Raw genomic sequence first — 8,039 nt, forward strand, 5'->3', positions numbered from 1 at the left:
AGAACCCCAGATCTGGGCGAAGGAGTCCTAAACACCCGGCCACGCGCCCCCACCACCGGCAAAGGAACCAGATCTAGAAACGAAAACCTCAACCCAAGCCTTTGCCGAACCCAAAAAGACGACTTCCAGCCAACTCCCACCACCGCAGCACCCCTCATCGTGACTCCATAGCTCCAACGAGAGATCCAAACCAGACTACGAAGAGGCTAAGTCCGGATCGACTCAGCCACAGAGCCACCAACATATCGGGGGAGGAGGAGAGCTGGCGAAGAAGCAAAGAAAAAACAGAGGGGGAGAGGGAAGGCCTCCGACGGCGGCGAACCGCCGGAGCCACCAAGCAGATCTGAGGTCGATACTTTGTTGTTGAGACGTAAGGTTTTTAGAGAGAGACTGAACCCTGCCCTAAGATGCAAAATGTGCGGTGTCTACCTCCAAAGAAACAGGTTTGCTAGAACTTACAAAGAGTTAAAAAACGATTTGTAAACTAAGGAATGAATTACATCTCTCGTGTGTGTACGTCTACAATCTACACAATCAATTCTCTCCAATCTAAAAACATAAAATCTCTTCGATTGTGATGGGTTAGACGTGCTTATTAATCATTACTGCTTTCCGATGATTGTGTGCGCACACACACATGTCTTATATTTTGATAAGAGTGGCCATTGTATGGAGCTCACAACCGCAACAACTGACGGTATAACAGACTGGCCTGGGGAACCATGGGATACATCCAGCCGAACAATGATGGTAGGAACTTGTGTTACTAAAAGCATTGCTGGTGAACGCTGCATAGTTAACATACAATTCAGTCCACCAAGCTTGGCATTTATCTTCAGGAGAACATTGGTATACACGTAGAAGCTATACAATCAGTATTCTTACATCCTAAAAACATAAAGTCTCTACGTTTGGAAACATTCGTAAAATCAGTCGAATTTAGTTGAAATTATTACTTCTATTCATTGACATCTCTTTAATATGGACGCCAAGTCAGCTTGGAAAGGTACCTTTTCGCTACTATGATAGAGCGAACAAATGACTTGTATTGAATTGTTGTTTCTAGAGATATTCTGAATGGGAAGAATGAAAAACTCAACAAGGACAGTAAACTGAGTGATAGCAGAGAAGAGATAGATTGGATTACTCAATAGCTACAGTAAATTCAACAGAGACATAATAAGAAACTGAATTTACTGGAAGAGAAGGGAGACAATAAACTCACCAGATACTCATCAAGGACAGTATTGCAGGGAAATATATCGGATTGCAGAAACTAAATAGGGACAATAAACTCAACAGAGACAGAATATGAGAGTGAAATTACCTGAAAAGGAGAGAGGATTAGAGGAAATAAGATCTTCGGCAAAGCATGGCAACAAAACAAAGCGAAAGAGAAAACAAGAGAAAACCTCAAATAAATTTGACAACCTATTCAATCTCTTCAAAGTATAACATTCTGAAAAGACATGTCTCTTAAGGGAAGGTGACGAGTGGGGGGATACGAGAAAGATTCTGCAGTTTTTTTTAAGAGGCGCCTTTGAACAGGTTTGATTTGGTGGGATGAAGGCGTCAATTGGTAAAACTATGGTGTCATACCTTTCACTCTAAACAAAAGTATATCCCTTAGATTATATTCTTAGAACCATCTCCACTGTTAGGTTTTGATTAAACAAAAATATGCTTACTGTAATTGAAGAAACTCCAAAGGGAATAATTTAGATAATTAGAGAATTGCGGAGAAATAAGGGTTAACAATAATTTAATGGAGTCTGGAATTATAAGACGGTTCTACTGAAACAATGCGTGTGAAAGAATACAATTTTTAAAGGGAAAATAACTTGCAATTTGTTTTAGGGAACGTCTTTGAAGAGATACGATGAAGGCATTGATTGTTAAAGCGATGGCGTCATACCTTTTATTCTAAACAAAATTATATCTTTTAGATTATATTTTCAGAATTATTTCCACCTTTAGATTTTGATTTTTTTTTTCCTATAAAAATTTAATGACATCAGCGGTTAACAAAAAATGAGTTTACTATTAAATATAGATTACTAGGGCCGGCCCGCCCTACGGGCGGGATTATAAATCAAAAATAATTAGAATTGCTAGAGTAAATTTATCTTATAAAACTTGATATATAAGTGACAATTAGTCAAATGCTTTGTTGGATTAAAACTATACTATACTATATATATGTTATTTATTTGTGCTTATATTATACTGTAAATTATTGATTTATGTTTATTATTTCTTATATTTTACTACTCCAAAAGTTGTTAAATTTTCATTGTGATTGTGTGTTTTCTGATTAAATATTTTTAACAAAATACAAATTATCACAAAAAGTACGGAAAAAGTTTACAGTAAAATATATTCCATATAAACTAATTTATAATGTAAATTTTGATTTTAATAGTTGCATTATATTTTTAATAAAAAATATTATGTAATAAAAAGATAACACTATTTGATTTTTTCTTAATACATATAATACTCGATAGATGATACGAAATATTATATGTCAGTTGTGTGTATTAGATTTTATCAGTTTGTTTTTTGGATTTACAGATATTTTATTTTATTTTTATTTTATAATTTCTTATTTATAGAATGTAAAAATTAAATACTCAAATTACTGTGATAAAAAAATATACATCATTTATTCTTTTATATACTACTATATTTGTAAATTAAGTAAACCATATTATCTAAATATACGTCTATAATTTTCTAAATAAATGTTATTGGTTTTTTTAGGAATATGATTTTTACATTAATTTCTTTATATATAATTAAGTAAGTGTAAATTTAAAAAATTGACTAAAGTTTGTTATTATTAGACATAAGTTTCATTTTATTTATTATAATTTTGCTTTTTTATTTATTCTAATAGCTAAGTTTTTTAAAAAATTTACATATGCACATATCATTTTATTTTAATTTAATATTTCAGGAAAACATAAGCTAAAGAGTCATCAACTTCATAGTTATTATGCTCGTTTTTTAGACTTCAAAATTTTGGGAGTGTGAGAGTTGAGAAAATGTAATGCATATATGAAATTATAAAGTTCATAGCATACATGTGTACATTTGTTCGTGTTTCTTTTGGATAACAAAATAACTACATATGCAATTCAAAATAACATGTTCAAGTATTAGAATTTATACAAAGCTTATCCTTTATTCTATAATTTTAGCAAACCAAACTTTGGAATTTGATATTATACTAAGTGATAGCGTCATTGATATATTTGTCAGACCTCAGAGCAAATACTCGCACGAACCACTAAATTGACTTTAATTGATATATATATATATATATATATATATATATCAACTAGGGTAAACCCGTCCTACGGGCAGACGAGTAAATAAACTGATAAAAAAAATTTAATTAAAAATTGTATTATTTTAACTAAAAGTATCACTAAGGTTCATAATTGTTTGGTTCACCGGCTTACAGCTTTGTAATCTGTGGTTGATGTTCCCTACATTCCCTTAGTCCATAACTGCCTTTGGTTAACTTCTTGACCCCCTGCCTTATATACACTTTAGAGTGTGTAAGTAATTGATAGATGTTCTAGTGTACTGTGTACCTCTTTTGTATATATTACTTTATTATCATAATGTTCTGTCACCACTCAATGCTCATCTAATTGGAGATGGTAATCACCAATTAGGATATTACATCCTTTTCTTCAAATGCTTTCAAGCTTTTTATTTGTTTAACCCCACAGTATTTTGGTTATCATCTTTTTTTTTTTTTATCAACAATTCGTATCATCTATTACATCAATAATATGGTTTTTTTTCATTTCCTAATTAATGTGTTTTAATCAAGGTTCTTAATCACAACTTCTGGTCTTTTATATCAGTCGGTGAATTTTGAGATCTTTAGAAGGTGAAAACCGAGACTTCCTTTCTTTATTTTATAAACCCAAATAATTATAGTTAACAGCGCCCTTTGATTATTATAATACTAGGGTCGGTCCGCGCAACGTGCGGAATGTGTTATATTTATATTTTTTTATTATAAATGTATGATTGTTAATATGGAAATCCAATTGTGAGAGTTGGTTGGCAAATGATGTTGTAGTTGGTTTCTTTCTGTTGAGTTTAAATTGATGGATGGATGATTCAACATGAAAATCATGTTCTTTGAATTGTTTTTGAGTTTTTGTAGCTGGACTATATTATTTAATTAAGTGTGGTTTCTTGTGCATATAATGGAATGCGATTTTGGTTGAGTGAATGCATTGGTGGAAATAACATGAGTTTTATAGGTAGGTTTTCGCTGTGGACTTTTTATTTTCTTTGTGAGGGCTAGTGCAGTTTTTATAACTTGCTTTAGCAAAAATATTAGCTTATATGAATTGTTTTCTACATTGACGTATACGTTGACCGTAAGGTTTATGTATTTTGAGTTTGGTTTGTGTTGGTTAGCGTAGTAAAACATAGAGTCATGACAACAATTGTATTTTATGTAGATTTGTATTGTGTTAGGTGGGTCTTAGTTTTTGAGTCCTACTTGTGCTTTAGAATTTAGAATAAATTAAATACAAAAGACTTGTATTTTGTTCATTTTCATAAGAGTTATCTTAAGAACACACAATCAAGCTCTCTAGACAAAAGTTAATCAGAAGGAAATATTTTTTGTCTTGTTGATATTTAACCAACTTATAGATACAAACGTATTGAGCTGTCAGTTTGTAAAGAAGTAAGTTGAGTCATAGTCACCATACATTCTCCATATTATGGCTTAGCTTCTATCATGTTTTTATCTACTTTAGTACGGTTCCAGTCGTAAGCAAGGTTGATTCAACCGCTTCACAGACAAATTCTCAGAGTCAATATCATTTAAGAGAATCAGAGTTAAAAAAAACTTAATTTATTACTATTTTTGGAGGGAATGCTAAGCCTTTCTCATATTCATGATTCATAAACATTATTGTTAGCTATGTTACATAAACCAAAGATTGGTGATTAGAGATAAAAACATGCATCTCCTTGCCTCGATAGAGATACAACTCAATTTTTTTTTTTTTTTTGCAGTACATGCCCAATTAAAAAAATAGACATGTATTAAGCTAAAGAAAAAACACAGAAATTTAAGTCAAGAAATACTTTTAACTGCTTCGCACGGCGTGGATTCTTTGATATTTTAAAAAGAAATAATATATATTACTAAAATTATTAGAATTAAATTTTAGAAAAATTAGAATATAATAACAATAGAACTTATAAAATATATTTTAGTAATTATATTCTTCTAATTAGTATATAACATTATATATGTAAAATTCTGTTATTATAGAACTTTAGGAGCTTACACTTCAAAACTGTTGCAATTAAGTGGAATTAAGTAAACTGCATGACAGATAATTTGTTTTTCTTTTCTATTTTTATAAAATATAAAATCACAAAACAATTATTGTTAATAAAATGAAGCATATTTTGATCGGTAAAAATAACAAAGTAAAGTATTTATTTAATGACAGATTTTTAATGTTATACCATTTTACTATTTATTTTATGTTTTATATAAATCTGATGTATGTAATTTGTTGGAAAATACTTATAAATGAATCGACATTTGGGCCTTATATTTATTTTTAGCTTTATTGTCATACTAAATAAGATTAAAATATCAATTTTTAGACTATAAAAATTGAAGTAAAATAGAAAGTATAAAATATATACATATATTATTCAGATGCATATATATATTATTCCGGCGACGTCTCCGAGTTTTCATCTCCGGCGAGTTTCCATCGGTGATTTAGGTGTTCCGTCGAGGTCGAGTTTTGTCATCGCACCGGCACCGTCGGAGCTTCAAGCGAACCTGTCATCCAGCCATATCCACTCTCGATTCAACACGCTCCACCGCCGCCATCGAGCCAAGCAAGAATCACCATCTTCACTGCCGCCGTTGTTGAGCCAAGCAATAGTCACTGAAACCGTGAGATGCTCGGTAGATCTGTCTGATGGAGTCAGATTTGATGGAGGCCATGGTTATAGCTCTCAGCCATAGTCTCTTGTAAACCACCATAATTAAAAAGAGACAGAGAGAGATCGTGTGATAAATAGATGCAGAAAAAACTTTGGAGTTTCATCCGCAGAAGAGAAGAGGGCCAGTATATATAACAACTTAGCTTGAAAGGGAAGCCAAAAAAATCTAACTTTAATAGCACATAAGTGGGGTGAAATCATTGACATGCATTACTGATAGCAATTGCTCGGCCAAGCTAAGGCGGTGGAAGGAGAGACGACAGCTGTTATGCGGAGTTGATTATCAAATTTGTATCTTGTATAATCGTTTCACGGAGCCCACTTTCAAATTCAAGGTAAAGCCCATTAAGATCTAAAAATTATACGGACGTTTAATGAAACGCAGCGGTTTCTTCCTCTGGACACGTGTCGCAACGCCATAAAACGACTTTCCTACGTGGAATCTGACGTGGCGCAATAGGAGGGAGAGAAACATTTTTATATACATTTTTATTTATATACATATAGATACCTGCGTAATCTTTACATATCCTTCAATCCTTTTTTTAGACTACACTTCAATCCTTTTTCTTTTGCACAGATCCTTCGATCTTTTGTTGAAGTTTCCTACATTAAGATTATTTATCGGGCGTCGTAAGCCGAGAGGCATTTTCCAGGTCTGCCAAATGGCCCAAATCTGATGAAGCTTGTTGCTGAGTTTTCTCTGTGAATAAATGCAACCACCTGTTTTGCTTTGGGGAGAGTTTCTACTACATACACCAGAAAATAGTTCAGAGAAATAAAAATCTTTTTGAGGAATATGTTGAAACAATCAAGACATATATAAAGAACAATGATAAGACTACCACACCAAATATATATATACGATCTTGTCTGAAATCATATATAAAATGCAAGAGATTGTCTTTTACCCTTTTTTAAAAAATGTTTCGGAGAAGTCAACTGTTAGAGCTTATGTACACATAAGTGAAGAATAATTGGTTGTAGATTCTTGAAATTTTTTTTTGTAAACGTGAAAGGTCAGAAGATCTTGAATAAAATAAAAACTCGGATCATTTAGCCGTGAATATACTTGAACCCCATTAAAAAGATAAGCCAATAATTTTTAAGTATGTGAAAAAACCAGGAGAAGAATAAGAAGAACAGAGTAATAAGTGGATCTATGTAAAATCCTCAGTTCTGTTCCGCCTTTCTTTCCTCTGCATATTGACTCTTTTTGTTTTTTTTTTGTGTCAATATAAAGTTTTTTTTTTGTCAAACATGTCGATATAAAGTTAAAAACTAATCTCATAATATAAATAAGAGAAAGAAAAGATTTAGAAGCTGATACCGCTGATTCTTAAGTAACCTGTTTTCTTTGGATACTAAAGAATTACGTATCTGACACACACCTATAAAGAACGTGGAATCATTATCTTCTATACATAACATAATCTGGAGTTTCACCAGACAACGACATTATTCTAACATCACCTTGTAAGAGTTAGAGGGAGAGAGAGTTGTTTGGTCTTACCTTCATTAGTTCACAAATTTCGCTCCATAGAAGCTTAATTTACAGGACAACACGCCACACCCGTTTGAAACACGCAAACAACATATGAAACCAGTGACACACATGTGGATACCGGAAAGAAGCTTCGTAAAATGAGACTTAGACCGCTTCTTCTGGTTTTCGACTTGTCATCAGCCACAACTTCACATGTAAATCACCAACCCAATCCAAATCAGCGAACGATAGAAACGTATGCGGAAACAAAAAACTTTTAGAAGGATGAAATGCAAAACGCTAACCTGCGGTCGTAATCTTCACCAAGCCTTCAATTGTGAATTTATGTTGGTATGAAAAAAAAATTCAATCGCCAGCGCTTGATTAATCTTCAGATCCATAACTTGAAATCGGATTCTGATCTTCAGTCGTCAAAAACACATAAGCAAAATTAAAAAAAATTGAGCAAATGTAAATTCCATGTGCACGGAAAGAACGAAAAAGAAAAGTTTACTTACTGATTTCCATTAATAAGAAT

At 32.4% G+C, this 8,039-nt stretch overlaps 1 long non-coding RNA gene across 1 annotated transcript; it reads right to left on the bottom strand.

The window, feature by feature from the left end:
- Nucleotides 1–6,531: 6,531 nt before the first annotated feature.
- On the bottom strand, nucleotides 6,532–8,039 carry LOC106321404. Its single transcript, XR_001266065.1, has 4 exons — nucleotides 8,020–8,039; nucleotides 7,807–7,923; nucleotides 7,529–7,708; nucleotides 6,532–6,764 (listed from the first exon to the last, which is right to left on the bottom strand). It is a non-coding gene; the product is annotated as an uncharacterized LOC106321404 (long non-coding RNA).

This window comes from Brassica oleracea, unplaced genomic scaffold, assembly GCF_000695525.1.
Source record: "Brassica oleracea var. oleracea cultivar TO1000 unplaced genomic scaffold, BOL UnpScaffold01557, whole genome shotgun sequence".
Lineage (NCBI taxonomy): Eukaryota > Viridiplantae > Streptophyta > Magnoliopsida > Brassicales > Brassicaceae > Brassica > Brassica oleracea.